The sequence below is a fragment of the Oncorhynchus kisutch genome, linkage group LG29, assembly GCF_002021735.2.
Source record: "Oncorhynchus kisutch isolate 150728-3 linkage group LG29, Okis_V2, whole genome shotgun sequence".
Classification (NCBI taxonomy): Eukaryota; Metazoa; Chordata; class Actinopteri; order Salmoniformes; family Salmonidae; genus Oncorhynchus; species Oncorhynchus kisutch.
The window spans coordinates 39,860,342-39,878,069 of NC_034202.2; positions in this window are offsets into that span (position 1 = coordinate 39,860,342).

Sequence of the window (17,728 nt, forward strand, 5' to 3'; positions counted from 1 at the left end):
CTTTCTTAGGTTTTTGCATTCTTCATCAAACCATTTGTCATTATTGTTCATTTTCTTCGGTTTTCTATTTGAGATTTTTAGATTTGATAGGGAAGCTGAGAGGTCAAATATACTGTTAAGATTTTCTACTGCCAAGTTTACACCTTCACTATTACAGTGGAACGTTTTACCCAGGATATTGTCTAAAGGGATTGAATTTGTTGTTGCCTAATTGTTTTTTGGTAGGTTTCCAAACTGCATTCCTTCCATCTATAGCATATCTTAATGTTACTCACTTCCTTTGGCATTGATGCCTCATGATTGAGTATTGCTCTGTTTAAGTAGACTGTGATTTTGCTGTGGTCTGATAGAGGTGTTCGTGGGCTGACTGTGAACGCTCTGAGAGACTCTGGGTTGAGGTCAGTGATAAAGTAGTCTACAGTACTACTGCCAAGCGATGAGCTATAGGTGTACCTACCATAGGAGTCCCCTCGAAGCCTACCATTGACTATGTACATACCCAGCGTGCTACAGAACTGCAGGAGTTGTGACCCGTTTTTGTTGGTTATGTTGTCTGTCTCTCTCTCTGTCTCTCTGTCTCTCTGTCTCTGACTCTCTCTCTCTCTTTTTCAATTCAATTTCAATTTAAGGGTCTTTGTTGGCATGGGAAACAAATGTTTACATTGCCAAAGCAATGTCTGTACATTGGCTGCCTGTAAATTACCATAAAACAACAGTACAGTGCATTATTGTCATATTTTCACATGTATAACAAATGAATTGATTAATGAATGAAGTAAATGAATTGTGTTTGGTATTTTACCATCATTTAATGTGATTGGTTGGCTGCTATGTGGTTATGTATTACAGCATATCAATCAATATCAGTTTTAAAGACCTTGTTAGTAATGAAGGCCTTTATGTCACCTGAAATTATATTTGGCCTTCTTCTTCTAGATGCCTTAATAACAAGGTCTTCCAAGCTGGCAGTGACTCCGTTGATAAAACTCACATCGCAAATACTAGTGATGATACGTTTGATACCAGAACTCCCGAGACACGCGTTTACTTTCGAAACCAGCGTGCCGATTCTTGCTTCACTTTATCAGAATCATGTGATCCATGATGTCTGAAGCGTAATTTTGTAGAACAAATCAAATCAAAGGTAATTTGTCACGTGCCCCCGAATACAACAGTGAAATGCTTTACTTACAGGCTCTGACCAACAGTGAAATGCTTTACTTACAGGCTCTGACCAACAGTGAAATGCTTTACTTACAGGCTCTGACCAACAGTGAAATGCTTTACTTACAGGCTCTGACCAATAGTGAAATGCTTTACTTACAGGCTCTGACCAACAGTGAAATGCTTTACTTACAGGCTCTGACCAATAGTGAAATGCTTTACTTACAGGCTCTGACCAATAGTGAAATGCTTTACTTACAGGCTCTGACCAATAGTGAAATGCTTTACTTACAGGCTCTGACCAATAGTGAAATGCTTTACTTACAGGCTCTGACCAACAATGAAATGCTTTACTTACAGGCTCTGACCAACAGTGAAATGCTTTACTTACAGGCTCTGACCAATAGTGCAATAAAGATATTAGGTGAACAATAGGTAAGTAAAGAAATAAAACAACAGTAAAAAGACAGACTTTATACAGTAGTGAGGCTATATACAGTAGAGAGGCTATATACAGTAGAGAGGCTATATACAGTAGAGAGGCTATATACAGTAGAGAGGCTACATACAGTAGAGAGGCTATATACAGTAGAGAGGCTCTATACAGTAGAGAGGCTATATACAGTAGAGAGACTATAACAGTAGCGAGGCTATATACAGTAGAGAGGCTATATACAGTAGAGAGACTATATACAGTAGAGAGGCTATATACAGTAGAGAGGCTATATAGAGTAGAGAGGCTATAACAGTAGAGAGGCTATATACAGTAGAGAGGCTATATACAGTAGAGAGACTATAACAGTAGAGAGGCTATATACAGTAGAGAGACTATAACAGTAGCGAGGCTATATACAGTAGGGAGACTATAACAGTAGAGAGGCTATATACAGTAGAGAGGTTCTATACAGTAGAGAGGCTATATACAGTAGAAAGACTATAACAGTAGAGAGGCTATATACAGTAGAGAGGCTATATACAGTAGAGAGACTATAACAGTAGAGAGGCTATATACAGTAGAGAGACTATAACAGTAGCGAGGCTATATACAGTAGAGAGGCTATATACAGTAGAGAGACTATAACAGTAGCGAGGTTATATACAGTAGGGAGACTATAACAGTAGAGAGGCTGTATACAGTAGAGAGGCTATATAGAGTAGAGAGGCTATATACAGTAGAGAGGCTATATACAGTAGAGAGACTATAACAGTAGAGAGGCTATATACAGTAGAGAGGCTATATACAGTAGAGAGGCTATATACAGTAGAGAGGCTATATACAGTAGAGAGACTATAACAGTAGAGAGGCTATATACAGTAGAGAGGCTATATACAGTAGAGAGACTATAACAGTAGCGAGGCTATATACAGTAGAGAGGCTATATACAGTAGAGAGACTATATACAGTAGAGAGGCTATATACAGTAGAGAGGCTATATACAGTAGAGAGACTATATACAGTAGAGAGGCTATATACAGCAGAGAGGCTATATACAGTAGAGAGACTATAACAGTAGAGAGGCTATATACAGTAGAGAGGCTATATAGAGTAGAGAGGCTATAACAGTAGAGAGGCTATATACAGTAGAGAGGCTATATACAGTAGAGAGACTATAACAGTAGAGAGGCTATATACAGTAGAGAGACTATAACAGTAGTGAGGCTATATACAGTAGAGAGGCTATATACAGTAGAGAGACTATAACAGTAGCGAGGCTATATACAGTAGGGAGACTATAACAGTAGAGAGGCTATATACAGTAGAGAGGTTCTATACAGTAGAGAGGCTATATACAGTAGAAAGACTATAACAGTAGAGAGGCTATATACAGTAGAGAGGCTATATACAGTAGAGAGACTATAACAGTAGAGAGGCTATATACAGTAGAGAGACTATAACAGTAGCGAGGCTATATACAGTAGAGAGGCTATATACAGTAGAGAGACTATAACAGTAGCGAGGTTATATACAGTAGGGAGACTATAACAGTAGAGAGGCTGTATACAGTAGAGAGGCTATATAGAGTAGAGAGGCTATATACAGTAGAGAGGCTATATACAGTAGAGAGACTATATCAGTAGAGATGCTATATACAGTAGAGAGGCTATATACAGTAGAGAGGCTATATACAGTAGAGAGGCTATATACAGTAGAGAGACTATAACAGTAGAGAGGCTATATACAGTAGAGAGGCTATATACAGTAGAGAGACTATAACAGTAGAGAGGCTATATACAGTAGAGAGACTATAACAGTAGCGAGGCTATATACAGTAGAGAGACTATAACAGTAGCGAGGCTATATACAGTAGAGAGGCTATATACAGTAGAGAGGCTATATACAGTAGAGAGGCTATATACAGTAGAGAGACTATAACAGTAGAGTGGCTATATACAGTAGAGAGGCTATATACAGTAGAGAGACTATAACAGTAGCGAGGCTATATACAGTAGAGAGACTATAACAGTAGCGAGGCTATATACAGTAGTGAGGCTATATACAGTAGAGAGGCTATATACAGTAGAGAGACTATAACAGTAGCGAGGCTATATACAGTAGAGAGGCCATATACAGTAGTGAGGCTACATAGAGACACCGGTTAGTCAGGCTGATTGAGGTAGTATGTACATGTACTGTACATATGGTTCAAGTGACTATGCATATATGATGAACAGAGAGTAGCAGTAGAGTAAAAAGAGGGGTTGGTGGGTGGTGGGACACAATGCAGATAGCCCGGTTAGCCAATGTGCGGGAGCGCTGGTTGGTCGGCCCAATTGAGGTAGTATGTACATGAATGTATAGTTAAAGTGACTATGCATATATGATGAACAGAGAGTAGCAGTAGAGTAAAAAGAGGGGTTGGTGGGTGGTGGGACACAATGCAGATAGCCCGGTTAGCCAATGTGCGGGAGCGCTGGTTGGTCGGCCCAATTGAGGTAGTATGTACATGAATGTGTAGTTAAAGTGACTATGCATATATGATCAAAACTCACCACCGATGATCAAAATGCACATTTTTCAAAATGCTTGGATACAATACACATAAAGCTAAGATCATTTTGTTCATTGAACTAAAATCACCTGTTCAAAATGACACGACTTGACATCACAGTATTACCATTTCAAATTGCAATTCACACATTACATCTGAGATGACTGTCTATTAATTTCATTACAATGATCTAACTATCAGATTGATACAACTGCTCAAAATGATAAGTAACTGTTGCATTACTCTGAATGCATAGTTTTATGGAAACCGACGATCAATATTCCATGTTTAGATCATGAAGGTTTCAGGATAACGAGATCCATTGACACTAATTACCGTGGAAAATTGAACCAATTGGATGACATTATCTATGGATGTAATGTTTCATCATCATTCTTTATCAGACACTGTTTCTATGGTCCCATGTACCCATTTTCCAGACCGTGTTTTCAGATTTCACAAAGGGTAGGACCCTTTTTTGCCTCCATAACAGCCGGAATTATTCACTGTGTTGTACGTTAAGAGATGCTATTCTGCACACCATGTTTGGCATTTCTGTTAGCTTGAATGAGTCTCAACATTCTCCTCTGATCTCTCTCATTAACAAGATGTTTTTGCCCACAGAACTTCCGCTCAGTGAGTGTGTTTTGTTTATCACACCATTCTCTGTAAACTCTAGAGACTGTAGTGCGTAAATATCCCAGGAGGGCAGCTGTTTCTGAGATGCTGGAACCATCATGTGTGGCACAAACAATCAGACCACGGTCAAAGATGCTTAGATTACGCATCTTGCCAGTTCTAATTTTGGTCGAACAACAACTAAAGCTCTCTACTCTATATACTCTATATATTGAGTAGCAGGCAGCCACATGATTCACTTTTTGAAGGAGCCGTCTATTTGCGTTATTAACAAGCAGGTGTACCTAATAAAGTGGCTGGTGAGTGTATGTATGCAGGCCCTTCTAATTGCTTTTCCAATACTGCCAGCTCGTTACTGATGATTGATTTCACATTGAGGTAGGAGTATATAGTGACCTGAGTGGTATCGACCGACAACAACATAGTGATAACATGGAGACGGCAGATGATCCAGGTCACAATAGAGGTCAAACAGTGTGAGGAGGAAGACGAGGAAGACGTGGTGTTCAAAGGAATGGCAGGGGACAAGCACCCCTTCGTGGGCCTCATTTGAGCGGTGTGGGGGAACGTGGTAGAGGACAAGGCCACGGACCAAGACAGCGGCAGCAACAGCAAAGAGCGTCCAATGAAATCTGAGCAATAGTTGTAGACTATGTCATAAATCATGGCATGCCAATGACTGGTCCAACTACAATGATTCAACCAAACCTCAGAAGATCAACCGTGGCTTTAATCATCAGAACTTTCCGCAATGAGAACCGGTAAGTCTTCAGCATGCACTAAACATTAGGCTACTCTCAATTCTCAAATGACTACTTGCCAATGTGTACCACAGAGTGGGTGATGAGACTAATTGTTTTCTTACTGTAATTTTCCCTGCAGAATTGAGACTAGGCCAAATAGGGGAGGCACAGGCAAAAGTCTGACTGACCAACAAGAGCGTGCTGTGGTCAATTTGGTTCGGGCCGGAAATGATATCCGCCTTACAGAAATTCGGCAGCACATCTTGGACAATAACGACATGTTCAACCATGTGGAAGCCATAGGTTTGCTGACTATGGCCTGCATGCTGAAAGGGCACCAGGTGTCTCTAAAAGAGTTATACCCTGTGGGCCTTTTGACAGAAATGCAGACAGAGTGAAACAACTGAGGACTGGCTGTTCAGGTATGTTCAGTTTCAAGATGACTTTTTATGAAAAATTCCCCCAAAATTCTACATCATTGTAATTCTCTTTCCAAAATGTATTTTTAGAAGGTGATGGAGCTGGATACTGATGATAACCGTCACACATTCCTCTTTTTGGATGAGGCAGGCTTCAACCTGGCCAAGACAAGGATGAGAGGTCGGAATTTCATTGGCCAGCGGGCAACCATACAAGTACCTGGACAACGTGGGGCCAACATGGCCATGTGTGCCTATATATAGGAAGATGGTGTGGTGGGATGCAGACCTCGTATTGTATCATATAATGCAGCTCTCCTTGTGACCTTCCTTCCTAAATCAGGTCTGTAGAGCTGATGACCTATGTCATCATGTGGGATGTCAGGTTCCACCATGCTCAAATGGTGCAAGCATAATTTCAGGCCCATCCACAATTTACCACCCTGTACTTACCCCATACTCTCCTTTCCTTAACCCGATTGAGGAATTTTTCTCCACATGAAGGTGGAGAAGGTATACGATAGGCACCCTCACGAACAAGCCTGGCTTCGCCATGCCCGAAGATTCTTCCCAAGATGTTTGGCTAATGAAAACATCCATTGTGGTGTGGATGAGAATCTGGGGCAAAATCCACAAGACAGGGTTGAGAGAAATCTAGAAGTTCAGTAATCAACCCTTTGTTTAGCTTTTTACAGTAAGCCTGGTGAGGAACACTGCAGTTCATGTTTTACAGTAAGCCTGGTGAGGAACACTGCAGTTCATGTTTTACAGTAAGCCTGGTGAGGAACACTGCAGTTCATGTTTTACAGTAAGCCTGGTGAGGAACACTGCAGTTCATGTTTTACAGTAAGCCAGGTGAGGAACACTGCAGTTCATGTTTTACAGTAAGCCTGGTGAGGAACAGTTCATGTTTTACAGTAAGCCTGGTGAGGAACACTGCAGTTCATGTTTTACAGTAAGCCTGGTGAGGAACAGTTAATGTTTTACAGTAAGCCAGGTGAGGAACACTGCAGTTCATGTTTTACAGTAAGCCTGGTGAGGAACACTGCAGTTCATGTTTTACAGTAAGCCTGGTGAGGAACACTGCAGTTCATGTTTTACAGTAAGCCAGGTGAGGAACACTGCAGTTCATGTTTTACATTAAGCCTGGTGAGGAACACTGCAGTTCATGTTTTACAGTAAGCCAGGTGAGGAACACTGCAGTTCATGTTTTACAGTAAGCCTGCTGAGGAACAGTTCATGTTTTACAGTAAGCCTGGTGAGGAACAGTTCATGTTTTACAGTAAGCCTGGTGAGGAACACTGCAGTTCATGTTTTACAGTAAGCCTGGTGAGGAACACTGCAGTTCATGTTTTACAGTAAGCCTGGTGAGGAACAGTTCATGTTTTACAGTAAGCCTGGTGAGGAACAGTTCATGTTTTACAGTAAGCCTGGTGAGGAACAGTTCATGTTTTACAGTAAGCCTGGTGAGGAACAGTTCATGTTTTACAGTAAGCCTGGTGAGGAACAGTTCATGTTTTACAGTAAGCCTGGTGAGGAACAGTTCATGTTTTACAGTAAGCCTGGTGAGGAACACTGCAGTTCATGTTTTACAGTAAGCCTGGTGAGGAACACTGCAGTTCATGTTTTACAGTAAGCCTGGTGAGGAACACTGCAGTTCATGTTTTACAGTAAGCCTGGTGAGGAACAGTTCATGTTTTACAGTAAGCCTGGTGAGGAACAGTTCATGTTTTACTGTAAGCCTGGTGAGGAACAGTTCATGTTTTACAGTAAGCCTGGTGAGGAACAGTTCATGTTTTACAGTAAGCCTGGTGAGGAACACTGCAGTTCATGTTTTACAGTAAGCCTGGTGAGGAACAGTTCATGTTTTACAGTAAGCCTGGTGAGGAACAGTTCATGTTTTACAGTAAGCCTGGTGAGGAACAGTTCATGTTTTACAGTAAGCCTGGTGAGGAACACTGCAGTTCATGTTTTACAGTAAGCCTGGTGAGGAACAGTTCATGTTTTACAGTAAGCCTGGTGAGGAACAGTTCATGTTTTACAGTAAGCCTGGTGAGGAACGGTTCATGTTTTACAGTAAGCCTGGTGAGGAACAGTTCATGTTTTACAGTAAGCCTGGTGAGGAACAGTTCATGTTTTACAGTAAGCCTGGTGAGGAACAGTTCATGTTTTACAGTAAGCCTGGTGAGGAACAGTTCATGTTTTACTGTAGTTTCTCTTTTTTGAAGCAAATGATTTTTGCTTCGATTCAAAGAATCCTATGTTGTGATTTTTATTGTATTTCATCGATACATTTCAGATTTTGTTCAATGATTCCACTGTGTCTGTAGTATTCTCTCTACTAATCCTTGTACAGTGATGTATTTACGTGTAGTAGCATAATGAAACATCTATCACATATTTTGTATTCCAATATTTAATGTTTGTACGAACAACTACACAGTGAAACTATCAGTATCTTGTATTTGGTTGATCTAAATGAATGTTCCTATGGTATTTCATGATAAATGAGTTATTTGAACCAATGATTCTGCAAGTGCAAGGTTTCTTGAAAGATATGAATGCACAATGCTATGTTTTGATCATTGGACAGCCTGTGTTACAAGTGATAACCGTTTTTGAGTTTAGTGTCTAGAATTTTGAAAGGTTCTGAAATTAGTGTCAGTGATTGTAATAAACTATAAGAACGTGATCAGTGGATGACTCAGCATTACTCTCTCTCTCCCGTTGATCAGCATTTCTCTCTCTCTCTCATTGATCAGCATTACTCTCTCTCCCATCGATCAGCATTACTCTCTCTCCCATTGATCAGCATTAGCAGCCTCCACAACCACATCTCCTACACAAGCCTCTGAGACAGCTGCTCAGTTTTTACAGGGTTATTTCTGTCTGTGTGTGGGTGCCTGTGTGTGTGTCTGTATGCATGCGTGTGTGTGTGTGTGCCTCAGCTGCCTACAATACAGAGGATTAGGCCCAAAGTGCTAACTTGCAGATCAAACCCAACTCCCTACCTGTCACCTCAAACTCGCCTTGGGGGGGGTGGGGGGGTGGGGGGGGGTGATGTGGTGGCGACGGGGGGTGGATTTGATCTGCAAGTTAGCACTTCTCCCTCCCTCGCTGCCTCCTCAATCCCCCCTTTTTCCCTCACTGCCGCCTCAACCCCTCCCCCTTTACCCTCACTGCCGCCTCAACCCCTCCCCCTTTACCCTCACTGCCGCCTCAACCCCTCCCCCTTTACCCTCACTGCCACCTCAACCCCTCCCCCTTTACCCTCACTGCCGCCTCAACCCCTCCCCATTTACCCTCACTGCCACCTCAACCCCTCCCCCTTTACCTCCCTGCCACCTCAACCCCTCCCCCTTTTCCCTCGCTGCCACCTCAACCCCTCCCCGTTTACCCTCACTGCCACCTCAACCCCTCCCCCTTTTCCCTCGCTGCCACCTCAACCCCTCCCCCTTTACCCTCGCTGCCACCTCAACCCCTCCCCCTTTACCCTCACTGCCACCTCAACCCCTCCCCCTTTACCCTCACTGCCACCTCAACCCCTCCCCCTTTACCCTCACTGCCACCTCAACCCCTCCCCCTTTACCCTCACTGCCACCTCAACCTCAACCCCTCCCCCTTTATCCTCACTGCCACTTCAACCCCTTCCCCTTTCCCCTCACTGCCGCCTCAACCCCTCCCCCTTTACCCTCACTGCCACCTCAACCCCTCCCCCTTTACTCTCACTGCCACCTCAACCCCTCCCCCTTTACCCTCACTGCCACCTCAACCCCTCCCCCTTTACCCTCACTGCCACCTCAACCTCAACCCCTCCCCCTTTACCCTCACTGCCACCTCAACCCCTCCCCCTTTACCCTCGCTGCCGCCTAAATCCCCCCTTCCCTCGCTGCCACCTCAACACCCCCCCTTTTCCCTCGCTCCCGCCTCAACTCCCCCGCCCCTTTTCCCTCACTGCAACCTCTACCACACCCCCTTTTTTGTCTAGCTGATGCCTCAACCCCCCCCCCCTTTTCCCTGAGTGGGTTGTTGCTGAAGATGTGAACAATAAGCTCGTATTGTAGTGATAAAGTGGTTCATCGCCAGTAGCTACAGTATAATTACGTGTATAACAACTTTCTAGGACCTTACTGTTGGTGACCACTGTTCAGACAACCGCTTTTAGAGATTTGGAATTTGGCTGGTTGCCATGTCGACTCGGAAACTCGGAGACTTTTTAAATTCGGATGTTACTTTCAAATCAAGATATTACTGTCAAATCAAGATATTTCTGTCAAATCAAGATATTTCTGTCAAATCAGGATTTTTCTGTCAAATCAGGATTTTTCTGTAAAATCAAGATATTTCTGTCAAATCAGGATTTTTCTGTCAAATCAAGATATTACTGTCAAATCAAGATATTTACTCTCAAATCAAGATATTACTGGAGGTTACAGGAAGTTACTGGAGGTTACAGGAAGTTACTCTCATGGAATATTTTGTGGACCGGTTCAAGGACGAACAGAGACCAGAAATCCACCCTGACATTTCTAACCCAAGTCACTTTTCTCTCTCGAGCCCCCCCACCCCCCTCCCCCACCCCCCACCCCCTCTCCACCGTTATTAGCCAGATTATTATTCAAACTGTCTGGCATTTCCCCAAAGTGCCATATGGACCGTCTGCAGCTGATGCAGCTTGAGAAAATATGCATATTTTGGGGGGGGGCTCAGGCTGATTATAAACCATATGGTCTTCTTGTCTAAATCTCTGCTTGTCAAATACCTATACAAGTTACGGATAATTAAAACCAGTGGTATGATGGTCTGAAAGGTCAGGACAGTAGGGACGGTAGGGACAGTAGGGACGGTAGGGACAGTAGGGACGGTATGGACGGTAGGGACGGTAGGGACAGTAGGGACGGTAGGGACGGTAGGGACGGTAGGAACAGTAGGGACGGTAGGGACGGTAGGGACAGTAGGGACGGTAGGGACAGTAGGGACGGTAGGGACGGTAGGGACGGTAGGGATGGTAGGGACAGTAGGGACGGTGAGATAGTAAGATGGATATTTTATCCCTTAAAAATAAAACCATGTGAATCACTAAGACTTTACAATTAGAGCCAAGAGGCAAAACTCTACCTTTTTACAGAAATAAACTAATCCTATGCAGATATACTTTACTGTAATGAATCTTAATATTACATGAGATATTAGACGGGGCAGGTCCTGCTGATTCTAACCTGCTCAGCAGCTGGATACCATCTGTTATCCTGACTGCAGTGTTTTAAACAGTGTTTTAATCATCAGTGTTTAAATCACCAGTGTTTAAATCACCAGTGTTTAAATCATCAGTGTTTTAATCATCAGTGTTTTAATCATCAGTGTTTTAATCACCAGTGTTTTAAACAGCAAAGTACTTGGTCATTATTTACAGTTACTCAAGTATTACACAAGTATTAACCATAGACATATGTTTACATACACAGCATTCACCATCTGTATCAAATTGTGAGTTACATCTGTCAAAACATGCAACTGTTGATTATCCGAAGAAGACAAGCACTGGTATCATCTGGGGTTGGTTGTTGCAGGTGCTCCCGAGTGGTGCAGATCAGTTCTGGAAGGGCAGTTACAGAAGTACAGTTCTAGAATAGCGGCTGCAGAAGATGCGTTCTATAAGAACAGTTACAGAAGAACAGACACAGAACAACAGTTCTATAAGAACAGTTCCAGAAAAACAGTTATAGAAAGAAATGTTCTAGAAGAACAGTTTTAGTCAAATAGTTCTAGAAAAAACAGTTACTGAAGAACATTCTAGAACAGTCACAGAGTAACAGTTCTAAAAGAACAGTTCCTGAAGAACAGTTACAGAAGAACAGTTCTAGAAGTGCAGTTACAGAAGTATAGATCTAGAAGAACAGTTCTAGAAAAACAGTTACTAAAGAAAAGTTCTAGAAGAACAGTCACAGAAGAACAATTCCAGAAGAACAGTTCTAGGAAAACAGATCCAGGAAAACAGTTCTAAGAAAACAGTTCTAGAAAAACAGTTCCTGAAGAACAGTTCTAGATGAACAGTTCTAAAGTAGCGGGTACAGAAGATCCGTTCTAGATGGGCAGTTACAGAAGTACAGTTACCGAAGAACAGTCCTAGCAGAACAGTTACTGAAAATCAGCTCTAAAAGTGCAGTTACATAAGAACATTCTAGAATAACAGTTACAGAAGAACATTCTAGAACAACAGTTACAGAAGAAGAGTTACAGAAGAAGAGTTGTATAACAACAGTTACAGAATAACAGTTCTAGCAGAACAGTTCTAGAAGAAAATATCTAAAATTACAGTTCTAAACATACAGATACTGAAGAACAGTTCTACAAGTACAGTTCCTGAAAAACAGTTATAGAAAAACAGTTACAGAAGAACAGTCATAGAAAAACAGTTCTAGAAAGACAGTTATAAAGGAACAGTTACAGAAGAACAGTTTTTAGAAGAGCAGTTCCCGAATATTTTTTTAGAATAACAGTTCTAGGAAATTTGTTCTAGATAAACAGTTCTAAAGGAACAGTTCTAAAGAAACAGTTACAGAAGAACATTTACAGAAGAACAGTTCTAGAAAACAGTTTAAAAATAATAGTTCTAGATGAACAGTTCTGGAATAGGGGTTACAGAATAGCAGGTCTAGAAAAACAGCTACAGAAGAACAGTTACAGAAAAACATTTCTAGAAGAACAGTCACAGAAGAACATTTCTAGTAGAACAGTCACAGAAGAACATTTCTAGTAGAACAGTCACAGAAGAAAAGTCACAGAAGAACATTTCTAGTAGAACAGTCACAGAAGAACATTTCTAGTAGAACAGTCACAGAAGAACATTTCTAGTAGAACAGTCACAGAAGAACATTTCTAGTAGAACAGTCACAGAAGAAAAGTCACAGAAGAACAGTCACAGAAGAAAAGTCACAGAAAAACATTTCTAGTAGAACAGTCACAGAAGAAAAGTCACAGAAGAACATTTCTAGAATAACAGTTATAGAGGTGATGTGTGGGAATAGGGATGCATATTTCTGTAAATGTTGCTACTGACTAACCGACCCTCGTCAACTAGTTAACAAACGGTTAAATTTGAAGTGACCCAGAAAATACTGTGCGTGCCTACAAGGATCGAACAATTTTTATTTTTCATTTAAAAGATGTCCGTTCCCGAGTGACGCAGCCGTCTAAGGCACTGCATCACAGTGCAAGAGGTACAGTAACCTAGTTCAAATCCAGGCTGTATCACACCTGGCTGTGATTGGGAGTCCCATAGGGTGGCGCACAATTGGCCCAGCATCATCTGAGTTTGGCTGGAGTAGGCTGTCATTGTAAATAATAATTTGTTCTTAAACTGACTTGCCAATTTAAAAATTTTTAAAAAAGTGTGTGGGAATAATTTTATGACATCGCAGAATTAAATATCCTTAACTATCTGACACAGAAAAGAGAACATGTTACTGAGTAATTAAACAGGAAGAGGAATCTGGCTTGTGGACTCCCTAATAAAGGGTACATTATCTCACCTCTTCTTTGACATCTAAAGAGTGGTTGAGATTTTATTAACAACCTGCTTCTGTATGTAATAAACCACTAGGATGACTCGTCCATGACCACACACACACACACACACACACACACACACACACACACACACACACACACACACACACACACACACACACACACACACACACACACACAGACACAGACACAGACACAGTCACAGACACAGACACAGACACACACACAGTCACAGACACACACACACACTCACAGACACAGACACACACAGTCACAAACACAGTCACAAACACAGACACACACATACACACAGACACACAGACAGACACACACAGTCACAGACACACACACACACACACACAGTCACAGACACAGACACACACAGTCACAAACACAGTCACAAACACAGACACACACACACACACACACACACACACACACACACACACACACACACACACACACACACACACACACACACACACACACACACACACACACACAGACACACACTGTTACAGACACAAACACAGACACAAACACACTCACACAAGAACACAAAACATTGGCCCACTCATTAAGATTACCTCTTGACAACCTTCTCAAAACTGAAGTGACATTTACTTCTAAAAGGTATTGAGAGCTTCTGTTACTCTCCTCACCTAATCATCATGATCGACTATTCTGCCAAACGCCTTTCCAGTCCAGATACTCTAAAGACTCCATCAAACAGACTCCATCAAACAGACTCCATCAAACAGACTCCATCAAACAGACTCCTTCATACAGACTCCTTCATACAGACTCCTTCATTCAGACGCCATCAAACAAGCTCCTTCATTCAGACGCCATCAAACAAGCTCCTTCATTCAGACGCCATCAAACAAGCTCCTTCATTCAGACGCCATCAAACAAGCTCCTTCATTCAGACGCCATCAAACAAGCTCCTTCATTCAGGCTCCATCATACAGACTGCTTCATACAGACTCCTTCATACAGACTCGGTGTCTGTTGGAAAGCAGACTGGACCATGTTTTTCTCTAGAATTTTGCCTGTGCATGAGTTCTATTCTGTAAATTTTTATCCCCCCCAAAACTCCCTAGTCCTTGCCTATGACAAGCATACCCATAACATGATGCAGCCACCACCATGGTTGAAAATAGGATGAGTGGTACTCAGTGATGTGTTGGAATAACAACTTTTAATGCAACTTTTATTTTATTTTATTTCTAAAGCTGAACTGTATTTTGTCAGTAAAATATTCAACAACGAACTGTATTCAGGAAGTACACAAACGTTATTTTAGGCCTTCCTGTGACATCGGGTGGTGTAGGTGTCATGGAGGGCAGGTAGTTTGCCCCCGGTGATGTGTTGTGCAGACTGCACCACCCTCTGGAGAGCCTTGCTGTTGAGGGAGGTGCAGTTCAGCCTGACAGGATGCTCTCGATTGTGCATCTGTAAAAGTTTGTCAGGTTTTGGGTGACTAGCCTAATTTCTTCAGCTTCCCGAGGTTGAAGAGGCACTGTTGCGCCTTCTTCACCACACTGTCTGTGTGGGTGGACCATTTCAGTTTGTCTGTGATGTGTACGCCCAGGAACTTCAAACTTTCCACCATCTCCACTGCTGTCCCTTCGATATGGACAGGGGGGTGCTCCCTCTGCTGTTTCCTGAAGTTCACAATCATCTCCTTTGTTTTGTTTATATTGACTGAGAGGTTGTTTTCCTGACACCACATTCTGAGTGCCCTCACCTACTCCCTGTAGGCTGTCTCGTCATTGTTGGTGATCAAGCCCACTACTGTTGTGTCGTCTGCAAACTTGATGATTGAGTTGGAGGCGTGCATGGCAACGCAGTCGTGGGTGAACAGGGAGTACAGGAGGGGGCTGAGCACGCACCCTTGTGGGGCTCCAGTGTTGAGGATCAGAGAAGTGGAGATGTTGTTTCCTACCTTCACCAACTGGAAGCAGGCCTTCAGAAAGTCCAGGACCCAGGTGCACAGGGAGGGGTTGAGACCCAGGGCCTCCAGCTTGATGATGAGCTTGGAGGGTACTATGGTGATGTATTCTGAGCTGTAGTCAATCAAATCAAATTGAATCAAATAAAATGTATTTATATAGCCCTTCGTACATCAGCTGATATCTCAAAGTGCTGTACAGAAACCCAGCCTAAAACCCCAAACAGCAAGCAATGCAGGTGTAGAAGCACGGTGGCTAGGAAAAACTCCCTAGAAAGTCCAAAACCTAGGAAGAAACCTAGAGAGGAACCAGGCTATGTGGGGTGGCCAGTCCTCTTCTGGCTGTGCCGGGTGGAGATTATAACAGAACATGGCCAAAATGTTCAAATGTTCATAAATGACCAGCATGGTCGAATAATAATAAGGCAGAACAGTTGAAACTGGAGCAGCAGCACGGTCAGGTGAACTGGGGACAGCAAGGAGTCATCATGTCAGGTAGTCCTGGGGCTTTGAAGTGGGTCTAGGGTGACAGGTGAGGTGGTGGTGATATGATCCTTGACTAGTCTCTCAAAGCACTTCATGATGACAGAAGTGAGTGCTACGGGGCAGTAGTCATTTAGTTCAGTTATCTTTGCCTTCTTGGGTACAGGAAGAATGGTGGCCATCTTGAAGCATGTGGGGACAGCAGACTGGGATAGGGAGAGATTGAATATTTCCGTAAACACTCCAGCCTAGCTGTTCTGCGCATGCTCTGAGGACGCGGCTAGGGATGCTGTCTGGGCCAGCAGCCTTGCGAGGGTTAACACGTTTAAATGTTTTACTCACATCAGCCACTGTCAAATCAGAGCTGTCAAATCAGTTGTAAAGTCGTAAATAAAATGTGGATGCATTCACGTGCTTTGAAGTGGTTGGGAAATGCCAATTGGCTAATGGCCAACACGCTGTGTCAACCATAAACTAAAAGTACAGCTGTCATGCTATCATGCTATCATGCTGTAAAGCTATCAAGCTATCATGCTGTCATGCTATCATGCTGTAAAGCTATCAAGCTATCATGCTGTCATGCTATCATGCTATCATGCTGTAAAGCTATCAAGCTATCATGCTGTCATGCTATCATGCTGTAAAGCTATCAAGCTATCATGCTTGTAAATACATTATAGAATTCAAAACCCATATTACTAGTTTGATGATTAAGAATAAATATATTTTGTTGTTACACTTAACTGCAGAAATTGCTGTTATCGAGGTAATTTCCATAGTAGATGACATCAGAGGTAACTGAGGTCAGAGGTCAGCATAATTGTTGTTGTTTTTTAACACCATTTCCTGCCATCTAAAAAAAAATAACCAGGTTTCCATCTTTTTATGTGAGCAAAGTACATGTTGGATTTTAAAAAAAATGTCGCCCCAGGGCCTGATGGAAACAGCAAATTTGTTGGTAAACTTTCCAAAAGTCGACAAAACCCCAACACCAGAAAATAGTAAATATTTATACAATAACCATCATACCGAAGTGAACATGGAATCAACATTTTTGGTTACTACATGATTCCATATGTGTTATTTCATAGTTTTGATGTCTTCTACAATGTAGAAAATAGTAAAAAATAAAGAAAAAACCCTTGAATGAGTAGGCGTGTCCTAATTTTGACAGATAGTGTGTAGTTTATTTAGAACTCACACATGAAAAGGTTCATTATAATCCACACAATAATTCACATTCCATGTTTCCTTATGATTCTTTTCTTGCTGTAAAAAACTGGTCCAATTAATATCCTACATCTGTTTGTGTGTGTGTGTGTGTGTGTGTGTGTGTGTGTGTGTGTGTGTGTGTGTGTGTGTGTGTGTGTGTGTGTGTGTGTGTGTGTGTGTGTGTGTGTGTGTGTGTGTGTGTGTGAGAGAGGGAGAGAGGGTGAGAGAACATGGAGTCACGCGATGACATGTTGTGTAGTAAAGCAGGCAGTTTATTAGGTTGTTCAGACTATGAAGTAAGTTATGATGAACTTCACAGGCTGGTGAAAGTGCACGGTGATGAGAAGACATGCCTGTTGAAAGAATGAAGTACAACACATTTAGTGAATGTGTATTATTATTTAGTCAAGACTTATTGTTCTTGTTTGTAAATATATAATTTTGAAAAACAGAAAATACTAGTCTGGATGTGCATACTGTGCATGAAATGCTCCTTCAAACTGTGATGATAGACAGACTATTTACATATTAATACTGGAGCACTTTATGTTTGTGTTATCAGTCATTACTTTTCATAACACTTAATGCATCTGT